Raw genomic sequence first — 14,345 nt, forward strand, 5'->3', positions numbered from 1 at the left:
TGCAATGGACTTTTGAGAACAAATGTGTCAGTTTTGCAGTGATTGGCACAGTGTAAATGATCTGTAAATAAGAACTTAAAATTGTCCTCTATTCACTATTTCACCCTTCTTACCATGGACCATGCTGCCTTTTTCCCTTATATTAGTGGGTCAGCAAACTACAACACTGGACCAGTATGTCCTATTACTTGTTTTTGTAAATAAACACAGTTTATTGTAACACAACCATGTTATTATCATTAATGCGTCGCCTATGGTTACTTTTATGCTACAGTGGCAGAGTTAAGTGGATATGATGATAACTGAATGGTCTATTAGTCCATTGTCACACTGGGTTTTATTGACTCACAGTTCAGCATGGCTGGATGGGCCTCAGGAAACTTACAATCATAACAGAAGGGGAAGCAAAAACGTCCTTCTTCATATGGTGGCAGCAAGGAGAAATGGCGAGCAAAAGCAGGGAAGCCTCTTCTAAAACCATCAGATCTTGCGAAAGCTCACTCACTGTCATGATTACAGCAGCATGGGGCAACCACACCCTTAATTCAATTACATCCCCTCTGGTTCCTCCTACAGCATGTGAGGATTATGGGAACTACAATTCTAGATGAATTTGGGTAGGGACACAGTCAAACCATATCATTCTGCCCCTGGCCCTCCCAAATATCATGTCCTCATATTTCTAAACCAATCATGCCTTCCCAACAGTTCCCCAAAGTCTTAACTCATTTAAGCATTAACTCAGAAGTCCACAATCTAATGTCTCATCGGAGACAAGGCAAGTCCCTTCTGCCTATGAGACTGTAAAATCAAAAGCAAGTTAGTTATATCATAGATACAATGGAGATACAGGCATTGGGTAAATATAGCTGTTCCACATGGAAGAAATTGGCAGAACAAACTGGCTAGAGGGCCCATGCAAGTCTGAAATCTAGCAATGTAGTCAAATCTTTAAGCTCCAAAATTATCTCCTTTGACTCCAGACCTCACATCCAGGTCACACTGATGCCAAAGATAGGTTCCCCTGGCCTTGGGCAGCTCTATCTCTGTGGCTTTGCAGGATATAGCCCCCCTCCTGGCTGCTTTCACAGGCTGCTGTTGAGTGTCTGTGGCTTTTCCGGGCACATGGTGCAACCCGTCAGTGAATCTCCCATTCTGGGGTTTGGAGGATGGTGGCCATCTTCTCACAGCTCCACTAGACAATGCCCAAATGGGGACTCTGTATGGGAGCTTCAACCCCACATTTCTCTTCTACACTGCCCTAGCATAATTTCTCAATGAGCACTTCACCCCTGCAGCAAACTTCTGCCTGGGCATCCAGGCATTTCCATACATCTTCTGAAACCTAGGCAGAGGTTCCCAAACCACAATTCTTGACTTTTGTGCATTTGCAGGCTCAACACTACATGGAAGCTACCAAGGCTTGGGGCCTGCACCTTCTAAAGCAATGGACTGAGATGTATGTTGGCCCCTTTTAGCCACAGCTGGAGGGGCTGGAACGCAGGGCACCAAGTCCCAAGGCAAGGGGAGCCCTGGGCCTGGCCCACAAAACCATTTTTCTCTCCTAGACCTCTTGGCATATGACGGAAGGGGCTGCTGTAAAGGTCTCTGACTTGCCCAGGAGTCATTTTTCCAATAGTCTTTGTGATTAACATTTGGCTCCTTGTAAGTTATGTAAATTTGTACAGCTAGCTTGAATTTTCTCCAGAAAATGGGATTTCTTTTCTATTGCATAGTCAGTCTGAAAATTTCCAAACTTTTATGGTTTGCTGCCTCTTGAATGCTTCACTGCTCAGAAATTTCTTACCCCAGATTCCCTAAATCATCTCTCTTAAATTCAAAGTCCCATAGATCTCTAGGGCAGGGCCAAAATGCTGCCAGACCCTTTGCATAGCAAGAGTGACCTTTACTCCAGTTCCCAAGAAGTTTCTAATCTCCATCTGAGCCCGCCTCAGCCAGGACCTTATTGCATTATCGGCATTTTGGTCAAAGACATTCAACAAGTCTCGAGGAAGTTCCAAACTTTTCCACATCTTCTGGTCTTTTGAGCTCTCTAAGTCTCTAAGAAGTTCCAAACTTTCCTACATTTTCTTGTCTTCATCTGATCCCTCCAAACTGTTCCAACCTCTGCCTGTTACCTAGTTCCTAAGTCGCTTCCATATTTTCTGGTATCTTTGCAGCAGCACCCCACTACCCAGTACCAATTACTATATTGGTTTGTTCTGATGCTGCTAATAAAGACATACCTGAAACTTGAAATTTATCAAGGAAAGAGGTTTCATTGACTCACATCACAGTTCAGCATGGCTAGGGAGGCCTCAGGAAACTTACAATCATGGTGGAAGGGAAAGCAAACATGTCCTTCTTACATGGCAGCAGCAAGAAGAACTACCAAGCAAAAGGGAGAAAAGCCCCTTACAAAACCATCGAATCTCATGAGAACTTACTCACTATCATGAGAAGAAAAGCATGGGGGTAACCACCCTCATGATTCAATTACCTCCCACCAGGTCCTTCCCACGACCTATGGAAATAATGAAAACTACAGTTCAGATGAGATTTGGGTGGGGACACAGCCAAACCACATCATCTACAAAGTCTAAAATATTTACTATCTGTTTTTTTTTTTTAAGTTTGCTGACCTTTTCTTTATATCATGGTATTCAATGTTTGCCCATTGGTATACATTGGTAATTACATTAAGTGTTGTCACTTCCACATTATTGTGAACTGCATTGAGGCAGAAATATTTTTTTTTCTTTGTTGGCCCTTCGTTATTTTATCTCTATTGCCTAGTCCTATACCTGGATTACAATGAGAAAGTTTCATTAATTATTTTCATGAATTTATTATCAGTAAACAAGTATCTATAAAATCTCTAAAAAACAATTTGATAACTATGGAGATTGTAGAAAGAGAAACAAAAGAAAAAAGTGTGGGATAATAAAAAAGATGTAACAGAGACAACATGTTATTTAAAGATAAAATGAATAAAACATAAAAGTAAGTAAACACAGTTTCAGTAATCTACAAGGGAAAGGCTCCTGACATGTTCCAGTTTCAGCGATGCCTACAACTAACTTGTGATGTCTCAGGAACTAAGAATTTATTGATGTAGTAGTGTTTTCATTGATACATCCAAACAGTAGGAGACTTGCTGAGAACTTTGTGAAATGCACCTTAGAGAATATTTTATTCATTTAGCAAAAAGGTTCTTATTACAAATATCCTTTTATGAGATAGCCATATTCTGTAAAGAACAGCAGGAATGTAGAGAAAAAGATACAGCCAACAAGACGGAATGTGTTTGAATAGCTGTCAGAAAGTGTTACAGAGAATTATTTCTGATTCCTAAAAGGTGTGTAGAAAACACTTTCCAGAAGAATAATTTTAAAACCCTCCAAATAAAGAATTATTATTAAGGAAGTTTTGTTTATACTGACACGATCACTTGAAAGCCTCAATTTGAGTCTCTGTATCTATACTTCACTAAACTGTGCAGTAATATACTATGTGTCATCTCTTCTAGACATGGCATTGTAAATATTTCGTGACTTAAAATTGTATGATAATTGCCTGCATGTGGGTTAATATACATCTTAATAATACTTTGGAGCAGCAAAATAGAAGTATTTATTTTAGCTAATTCTATCTCTCATAAAATAGGACCAAGACTAAATCTGCCTCATGGCACAAGAAAATCCTGAGTCTTTACTGGTCCCAAGGTGTCCCAGTGTCATAAAAAACACTAACAGCTGGGCACGGTGGCTCACACCTGTAATCCCAGCAGTTTGGGAGGCTGAGGCAGGCAGATCACAAGGTCAGGAGATCGAGACCATCCTGGTCAACATGGTGAAACCCCATTTCTACTAAAAACATAAAAATGAGCTGGGCATGATTGTGCATCCCTATAATCCCAGCTACTAGAGAGGCTGAGGTAGGAGAATAGCTTGAACCAGGGATTCAGAGGTTACAGTGAGCTGAGATTGCACCACTGCACTCCAGCCTGGTGACAGAGAGACTCCGTTTCAAAACAAACAAACAACAAGAATAACAAAAGTTCTCAGCTCATGGCACAAATTGTTTTTTGTATTAAATAATACAACTATTCAGTATCTCAAATAGAGAAGCAAAGTGTGAAAGAGTTGGACTCAAACAATCTCATTCAACTAATATGTTGGTTTCTTATTCCCTAGTAGGCGCTTTAGTTCCCAACACTTAATTCTTTAAAACATATGCCATTGTAGTCTACCAGCTTTATGGTAAACCAGATGCAACTGCATTAGGTGATATGGGAAGGAGTATGTTGAGGATTAGATTGGGAAGGTTAGAGAAGGCCATATGACTGATGATGGCCCAGAAAGTCATGATAAAGATTTGCCCTTTATTCTGTGTTCCAGACGAACAATAATATAAAGTCTTCCTTATCCCCTGACACCAAAGTTAAAAACTACTCTAGGAGGCAGCTGAGAGTGAGATAAAATCCAGGTGGTTTCAAAGTCCTCTTCCCCGCATCTCTCTGTCTGTAATAACCAATTTAAGTTGTTCCCCATAGGAGAGAAGAATCAATAACTGTGTTTAAGTGAAGAGTCCCATACATATTTGGGGCTCTGTGATAAAAACCACATTATTCTTAGAAATGAAGAGGTATGTGGAAAGAATGTGTTTTGTCTGGTACTTGGCTTCTATCCTTGGCATATGGCAAGAAAAACATGGAGATTAAGACTGGGCTTTGGAATCAAAACCTCCTGGGTTTCCTTCCCATCTCTCTACTTAGTATGTGTTCTTAACTTCTCTGTGTCTCTGATTCTTTATATTTACAAGAGGTTTTTGTAAGATTGCACATGAGATTCAAGGAGATTATCCATGAAACATGCTTTGCCACTTAACTCCAATCTCTGCATAATAAATTCTCAACTCTTATAAATGTATAGTTGCGCATTAACATCTCAGTACTAATAGTTTCCATTGATCCTCTGGGAGTGGCAATCAAATGTGTCCTCAAAAATTGACAAGTCTGGGCCGGGTGTGGTGGCTCAAGCCTGTAATCCCAGCACTTTGGGAGGCCGAGACAGGTGGATCACGAGGTCAAGAGATCGAGACCATCCTGGTCAACATGGTGAAACGCCGTCTCTACTAAAAATACAAAAAATTAGCTGGGCATGGTGGTGCATGCCTGTAATCCCAGCTACTCAGGAGACTGAGGCAGGAGAATTGCCTGAACCCAGGAGGCGGAGGTTGCAGTGAGCCAAGATTGCACCATTGCACTCCAGCCTGGGAAACAAGAGCAAAACTCTGTTTCAAAAAAAAAAAATGACAAGTCGGTGTGAAAAGCATGCAGCTGTGGGGCTAAGGATGAATTTCCATAAGCCAGAAACTTTCTTTACTCACATGAAGTGACCTCTGACTGTTTGTGACAAGACAGTGCTCTCTGAGTTTGATGTCATACAAGAAGCCTGCTCTTCCAGGCGAAGTATCCATACTCATTTCTCACACATTTTATGAAGTGCATCTAGAATGTGGCAGTTATGATCTCATCATTAGTTCCAGCTTAATGACTAAAACTCTGCATAAATCAAAATGCCAGGTTACATTCATTTGAAGACAGCCACCTTAGAAAAGATTATAGCAGACTCTCTCCTTGAAATGATTCCTCATTTTGCCCAAATGGCCAGCACAGTATTTTTGACCACAGCTACTCTAAGGAGCTGAGGAGAATGTTGACATGCAGCCTTCACTGTCTCTGTAACACCCTTGGAGTATCCTAAAAATACAGGGCCGAACCACGAAGCAGCTTCTCAATGTGGAGATGGGAGAGCACACCAAACTGATAAGAGTCCAGTAATCTAGACAGACAAGGTCAGTGAACTGCCACAGTTAAAATCCAAAACATGGAAACATTGTCAAAATGGGATGTAGGTAGAAAAAGGATAGTCAGAGTCTGTGTAAGTCTTGGAGAAAGGTAACATATTTTCTTCACTCGTAAGTTACACAAAGATTATATTACCTTATACTCTCCACAGGCTATGTAAATGTGTGTACCACAGTTGGAATGACCCCTTAGATATAATTTGGTTCAAATGCTTTCATTGCTCCCTCTTCCCCACCCCTAAAAAAGAATCCCCTCCAATTGAAGAACTTCTATTTATGGACATTGATTTGTCACCTACAACTCAAAAGGAAAAGACTTTTGCAAATACTAGGTCTGAGTGTATTATAACTGGGTCAAGTGTCTATGGTTATGATTGCCCTACTGTCTTGATAGAAAAGCACACTGCTCTTCACCTAGGAACCTGATCATGCTATTCCACCTATGCAAATCTGCCCAGTTTTCCATGTTTTGGCTCAAGCCCCACCCACTCCATTTAAACTCCTGCAACATTCCTTGTGCATGCAGATCTACAATTCCAGTCCAGGCCTGAAGTTCTGAGGACCAAGAGAGCCAATAGTGTAAGCCCTGGTCTGAATCCAAAGGACCCAGAACCAGGAGCACCAATATCCAAGGGCAGGAGAAGATGGATGTCCCAGCTCAAGCAGAGAGAGCAAATTTTCCCTTTCTTCACCTTTCTGTTTTATTTGGGCTCTCAGCATATTGAATGATTCCCACCTACATTGGTTCGGGGGATCTTCTTTATTCAGTGTATCAACACAAATACTAATCTTTTCTAGAAACACCTTTATGGGCACACCCAGAAATAAGGTTTTATCAGCTATCTGAACATCCCTTAAACCAGTTAGGTTGACACAAAAAATTAACCATCACTCCTGGAACAACCACCTTCGTTGCCCATGATAAACCAACAAATTGAGGATATCAGAATCATCCTGTAAGTGCGGGCCTGCTTAGCCTCCAATTATTGTGGATGAAATACTATCTATTTCATTTAAGGCAATATGTCAGTAGTCTACACTCTACCCTACCAATAGTTTACCTATTTAATAAAAAAGTTATTCAACATTCTCTATATATTATTCAGTTTTTAATGCTTTTTCCTATTTCTTGGTTCCCAAACTCCCACTTGCTGTTATACTTAATCCTTAGTTCACTCTACATATAAAAATTTTATCTTATTATTGGCAGTGGTCAACATCAATATGTCTCTGTATCTTTGTTATGCTCTTTCTACATTCTGGAATGTCATACTCTTGTTTTCTCTTTAATCTACATCCTTCTTTTAATGACAATTTGAAGTATACATCTTCCAAGAAGTCCACCAGGTCATTGCAAGAGAATGAATGAATTTTCTTGGCCTCTTTCTGTGTCTGCAATAATCTTTATATCTCTGTCAACGTTTGTTGCTCTGCTGTATCCAATTGCTTCATCTATCAGTGTGTGGGAGTCTGAAATCTAAGGACTCTGATTCAATTTGGTGATACCTGTAGCTTAAATCAAGGTTGTTTGAATTGTTTTTGGTTGTTTTATGTCTAGAAGACTGATTCCCTTCAAATTATAAGGACTCAAGAGGAAATGCATACTTTATATTCATCTTGAAATCTTCTAAACTTTTACTTCTCTGTTTTTCCTATTATTCTTGTTGAATTGAATGTCATTGACTATACACACAATGGTTCCTTTCATTGAATTAAGCAATACCTGCTTTGTGCAGACAGACTAAATTATAGGAATAAAAAAGATGATAAATTATATCTCCAGAAAACTGTGAAAACAAAATAAGTGTCATACAAATGCATACTCTAGTGTTAGCACACAATAGATACTCAATAAATACTTGATTATCTTTCTTTTCATAAGGGAATCAAAGTGAAAACTTGAAGAAATTTTAAATTGGCATTGTTTTGTTCCAGCTCATAATAATCCATCTGCATTCCTGATCTAATAATGATTATTCATGAATCTGACCCAGAGAGTTTAAGGAAGGCATCATTGTTATCAGCAACCAATATAATAAATTAGAAGATCCTCTAAATAACCATCTAATTATATAAGTATTTTCTTTCAGATTTGCAGGTCACATGATTAAATTTAGGTACATTTTAAAAGAGAGAGAACATTTTCCAAGTTAATATACTATTTTCAAATATAATACCTAAGACCTCTATTTTCTGCAATATGAAAAAGTTAAATTAGAGAATTCTTAAATCTTTTCAGTTCTAATGTTTATATATCTCTATATATTTATTATAAAGACTTGGCTCATGAAATTGTGGAGGCAGGCAAGTTTCAAGATCTGCATGGTAAGTCAGTAACTTGGAGGACTTGGAGACGTAGGAGAGCTAATGGTTTAGTTCCAGTTAAAGCTCAAGGGCCTGAGAACCAGGCCTCCCATGGCTCCTATAAGCTGTCCCATGGTGCTTCTACCTCAACGCTGTCAGTCTTGAAACCCAGGGAAAGCAAATGCTTACATTTGAACCTAACGCCTGTGTTCCAGTCTAAAGGCATTCTAAAGGCAATCAGGAAGAATTCAAACTTACTCAGAGGAGGATAAGCCTTTTTACACTATTCAGGTCTTTTGATCGGTTGCATCAAGCTCCCCCACATTAGAGGTGGGTAATATGATTACTCTGTCCATGAATTTAATGTTAATTTCACCTCAATACAACCTCATGAAAATATCCAGAATAAAGTTTGACCAAATACCTGACCCCATAGCTCAGTCAAATTGACACATAAAATTAACCATCACAATCACTGCTACCACCACCACCGTCATTATCGTCATCAAAATAATAAAAATGCCATTAGAATATAGATTCCAAGACATGCTGTTATTGGAAATGTCTGTAATTCATTTATTGATTTAATGACAAGGAAAGACTTACTGGTGTTACATTTACAAGTACATAATATCTTTTCTCAGAAGAATTCTGCAGTGTGGGGCTTAAATATCAAAGTGATATATAAATTTTGCCTGATTTGTTTACAGATAGGCGGATTAGGAAGCTTCAATGCATGCTATGGTCACTCCATTTCTTACAAAAAAGGTAAAGCACACACACACACACTTTTTTTTCTAAAATGTAAGTCTACTTGCAGTTCTCTTTTAGTACTACATCCCATTTAATATGTTTGCCTACTTACTACTCTACAAAAATCAGACTGATTTAATTTAGTAGAAGACAAACTTTCTAGCCCCAACTCCCATTGTTCTGCTTTTAAATGTAACAGGAAACCAAAAACAAAATGCCATTTCCCATGCACTTATTTCCTTTTTGTAATAAAATGAATAGTGAGGGTCAATTATGTGTAGACCCTTGCTTTAGGGCAGACACTACAATAGTGAATAAGACAGACATAAAATTTCTGTCCTTATAGAACCTGCATTACAATCAAGCAGAAGTTTTATAACTCAGCATTATTGTGACAACATGCCCACCCCAATTTTGAGTTTCTCATGGGTATGTGGTTTCCAACCATTTCCTAATGTTCAATTCCAACACTACATACCTATTAGTCTGCTCAGACTGCCATTAAAAAATTCCATAGACTGAGTGATTAGGCAACAGAAAGATGTTTCTCACATTTCTGGAGACTGGGAATACAACATCTAGCAGCTGGCAAGATAAGTTGATATAAGGACTTTTTGTCTCACCTGGAATGCACTGCCATCTCACTGTGGGCTCACGTGACCTCTTCTCTTTGTGTCACATGAAAGGTAAGAGAGAGACAGCAAGCTCCTTATAGCCTATCCTTATAAGGACACTAATCTCATTATGAGGTCCCTACCCCAATATCTTTGTCTAATCCTAATTACCTCCCACTGGCCCTTTCTCCAAAAACCATCATATTGGGGATTAGGGCTTCAGCATATAAATTTTAGGGGGAAGCAAACATTCAGTCCATGGCAAATTACTTCATGAAATATTTCCTGATGCCTGTGGACATAAATTAAAGTCTCCCTGCAAAACACCTCTTTATGTCCATAATTTCTCCCAAAGAGATTGTAAATTTTTGTAGGATTATAAGAAATTATTTTTTCTGATACACTAAAAACCCCAGCAGGGACTCACATATATTATATATTCAATAAATATTACTAAATGAATAGTTTTTTTAAAAAAATCTCTAACAGAATCATTCTTAGGTGATTAAGAATTCTCTTTTCCATCCGGACTCATACCACATTTCATCTCATTGGCATCAGCCTCACAGTTTCCCAAAATAATCTGGATGTCATGATCTCTGTTTGGACTGCATTATTTGTATTGGCTTTCAGGCTTTTAAAGATATGCTGGCTTCCTTCCCTTCTGCTGTCTAATATCTTGAGCTAAAAATCTTTGTCCTAAGCTAAACCTTAGAACCATCTTTCTCAGTAGTTCTGAAACTGGATATCTAAGAGCAGGCATCATGATCCAGAGATTCTAATTCAATTATTTTGCTGAAACTTGGACATCACTTTATTGAACTTACACAGCCAAGTTTGGGTATCAAAAATCTTAAACAACTTTTCTGTATTATACATATAGAAGATGCATAATCTATTACAGTGAAGAAACTCAAGGTCAGAGATGTCAAGTACTTTGTGACGTGGAGGTTGGTGGGGGGATCACTCAGTTCATCTACTCAGTAAACTAAGTCTCCTGGTCTATATTGCTTTTTGACAAATTTATGCATTCTTTCTTTTCATGTTACCAAGTAATGCAATCCTCAGTCAATACTCACTGATGGCCTCACCGCATACATATTCACTACCTCCCAAGAGAAGAAACATATGATTTCCTGAACTTGCTGCAAGTTTCATTAAATGCATCAAACGCTCTTTGACCTGAGGAACAGCATATGTTACTAAGACAGAACTTAATGCCATTTTATAGTACAGAAGCACCCACTACTCCGGATTCTAAACAAGCTGGTCATAATCCCAAGCTCAGAAAAACCACATGGAACATCTCCACAAGGACAAGCCTGTGCTGGATTTTCTTTCTCTCAGGATGGCTGCAAGTGTTAAACAATGTAATCCATATAAAACCCTAAACAGAATGCTCATGAATTTTTTAAGGTTGTTCAATTAATAGTAACAATAATTATTATTATAAGATACTTTCACTTTTTCTATGATGATGACAAGTGACGTCTGTCACCTCTGATGGGAAGCAGAGTAAATGCACAATGCCCAGGTAGAGACAAGAAACACTTGCACTTAAAGGCTTTGAGAGACGGTACTAGAGACTTTAAATGTTGTTTAATGTTCACATTAAATTAATGTACTATGCTTTATTTGCTTTATTTTATAGATGAAAACACATCAGCTCAGAGAGGCTAAGTACCATACTTAATATCACATAACTAAGATGTTACAGATCTGTTTTAAGCATCAATTATGTATTGTCAAAGCTTATGTGATTTTGTCTATATGAGACTCTCATTTTTGTTACAATATTTTATGGACAAGGTCAGATTAAGCGCATGGGCACTGACATGGTTTGACTGTGTCCCCACTCAAATCTCATCTTGAACTGTAGTTCCCATAATCCCCATGTGACTTGGAAGAGACCAGGGTGAGGTAATTGAATCATGAGTGTGGTTACCCTCATGTCACTGTTTTCATAATAACAAGTCAGTTCTCACAAGACCTGATGGTTTTATAAGGGGCTTTCCCCCTTTTGCTTGGCACTTCTTGCTGATAAGTAATGAGGAGCCAAATGCTAATTGCCAAGACAATGGGGAAAATGTTTCCAGGGCATGTCAGACCTTTTCAGCAGCCTCTCCCATCACAGGCCCATTGGCCTAGAAGATAAAATGGTTTCCTGGGTGGTATCAAGGGCCCCTTCGCTGTGTGCAGCCTTAGACTTAGTGCCCTGCATCCCAGCAGCTCTAGCCATGGGTAAAAGGGGCCATGGTATAGCTTGGAGTTTGGCTTCAGAGGGTGCAAGCCCCAGCCTTGGCAGCTTTTACATGGCCTTGAGCCTGCAGGTACAGAGGAGTCAACAACTGACGTTTGAGAACCTCCACCTAGATTTCAGAGGATGTATAGAAAGGCCCAGATTTCCAGGCAGACGTTTGCTGCAGGGGTGGTGCTCTCATGAGAAAACCTCTGCTAGGGCAGTACAGAAGAGTAATAGGGGGCACTGCCTCATGGAGCTGTGAGAAGTGGGCCACTGTCCTCCAGACCTTAGAATGGTACATGCACAAACAGCTTGCCCTGTGCACCTGCAATAGCCACAGACACTCGAAGCCAGCTCCTTAAAGCAACCAGGAGGGGGTGCTGCACTATGCAAAACCACAGGTGTGGAGCTTCCCAAGGCTGTGGGAGCCCACCTCTTGCATCAGCATGACCTGGATGTGAGACCTGGAGTCAAAGGAGATCATTTTGGAGCTTTAAGATTTGACTGCCCTGCTGGATTTTGGACTTGCATGGGGCCTTTGGCCCCTTTGTTTTGGCCAATTTATCCCATGTGGAACGACTGTATTTTCCCAGTGCCTGTATCCCCGCTGTATCTAGGAAGTAACTAAATTGCTTTCGATTTCACAGGCTCATAAGTGGAAGGGTCTTGCCTTGTCTCAAATGAGATTTTGGACGTGGATTTTTGGGTTAATGCTGGAATGAGTTAAGACTTTGGGTAACTGTTGGGAAGAAGTGATTGTGTTTTGAAATGTAAGGACATAAGATTTTGAAGGGGGCAGGAGTGGAATTTTATGGTTTGGCTGTGTCTCCACCCAAATCTCATCTTGAATTGTAACTCCCACAATTCCTATGTGTCATGGGAGGACCAGGTAGAGATAACTGAATTATGAGGGTGGTTCCCCCATCCTGTTCTAGTGATAGTTAGTCAGTTCTCATGAGATCTGAATGGCTTTGGAAGGGGCTTTCCCCTTCAGCGGGCATTCAAAGCTTTTGTTATTTAATGTGTGCTGAATAAAGGCCAGAGAGGCCAGCGTGTCAGGGCCGCCGGCTGCTATTAACTCCTTTTAGTGAGTGGCCTGGACAGCCCAGCCTGCTCATTCACTGTATTCTGTGCTTGAGTATACATTATTCATCACTGAGTCGGGGTCTGCAGGACAGACGCAAACAGGTGGTGACCCCGACAGTGGTGCCCCACGTGAGGAAACCCAGCAGGTGCAGAGGTCACGGCAAGTGAACTCACCGTGACCATCACTGCAAAGGCAGCCCGACGGAGCCCTCAAAAACGAAGGTGCAAAGGACTGCACGGTGAATTCAGTAAACAGTGAGTAGTAATTATTTTAAAAATAAGGGGCTCCAGTGTTAGGTGCCTATATATTCAGAATTGTGATATTTTTCTGTTGGACAAGGCCTTTTATCATTATATAATGTCCCTCTTTGTCTTTTTTAACTGTTGTTGCTTTGAAGTTTGTTTTGTCTGATATAAGGGTAGCTACTGCTGCTCGCTTTTGGTGTCCATTTGCATGGAATATCTTTTTTCACCTTTTTATCTTAAATTTATGTCAGTCCTTATGTGTTAGATGTGTTTCCTGAAAACAGCAGTAACAGGGTTGGTGAATTCTCATCCATTCTGCCGCTCTGTATCTTTTAAGTGGACTATTTAGGCCATTTACATTCCATGTTAGTGTAGAGATGTGAGGTACCATTCTATTCACCATGCTATTTGTTGTGGGAATACCTTCTCTTTTTTTCATTATATCATTGTTATATAGGTCCTGTGAGATTTATGCTTAAGGAGATTCTGTTTTGATGTATTTTGAGGATTTGTTTCAGGATTTAGTGCTCCTTTAGCAGTTCCTATAGTCCTGGTTTGGTAGTGGTGAATTCTCTCAGCACGTTTTTTGCCCGGAAAAGACTATCTTTCTTTCATTTATGAAGACTAGTTTCACTGGATACAAAATTCTTGGCTTATAATGGTTTCGTTTAAGGACATTAAAAATAGAACCCCTATCCCTTCTAGCATGTAGGGTTCCTGCTGAGAAACCTGCTGTTAATCTGATAGGTTTTCCTTTACAGGTTACCTGATACTTTTGGCTCACAGCTCTTAAGATTCTTTCCTTCATCTTGACTTTGGATAAGCTGATGACTATGTACCTAGGGAATGATATTTTGCGATGACGACCAGAGATAGAAAGAGTCTTGTTACTGTGGGAAGGAGATAGGCTTCTTAGCAGACACTTAGGAATATAGAATTGTAGGTGATCCTGAAATCTCAAGCACCTTTTTTCCCACAAAGGCAAGTCTAGTAAAGGCCTTAAGTGCCAGGTGGTTCACTCATTATGTGCCATGTAAACACTTTTATTAAACATTTACTTGCAGTTTTATCATATATTCATTTATAATAGCGAAAGTAATGTTTTATCAATGCTCTTAAGACATTCTACAAATCTCAAATTCCTGCAAAAATAAAGAAACTGAGTTTTTAAACATATATGCCAGAATTTATGCATGTATGCTATGAATTTTGTTGTTTTCATGGCATAA

General features: G+C 39.6%; 1 long non-coding RNA gene across 1 annotated transcript in view; it reads left to right on the forward strand.

The window, feature by feature from the left end:
- The first annotated feature begins 12,842 nt into the window (after window positions 1–12,842).
- LOC128929207 (uncharacterized) overlaps window positions 12,843–14,345 on the forward strand; it is a 39,952-nt gene continuing 38,449 nt past the window's right edge. The window contains exon 1 of the long non-coding RNA XR_008475270.2: window positions 12,843–13,125. This is a non-coding gene — a long non-coding RNA (uncharacterized LOC128929207). The remainder of the gene's footprint in view (window positions 13,126–14,345) is intronic.

This window comes from Callithrix jacchus, chromosome 12 (assembly GCF_049354715.1).
Source record: "Callithrix jacchus isolate 240 chromosome 12, calJac240_pri, whole genome shotgun sequence".
Taxonomy (NCBI): Eukaryota; Metazoa; Chordata; class Mammalia; order Primates; family Cebidae; genus Callithrix; species Callithrix jacchus.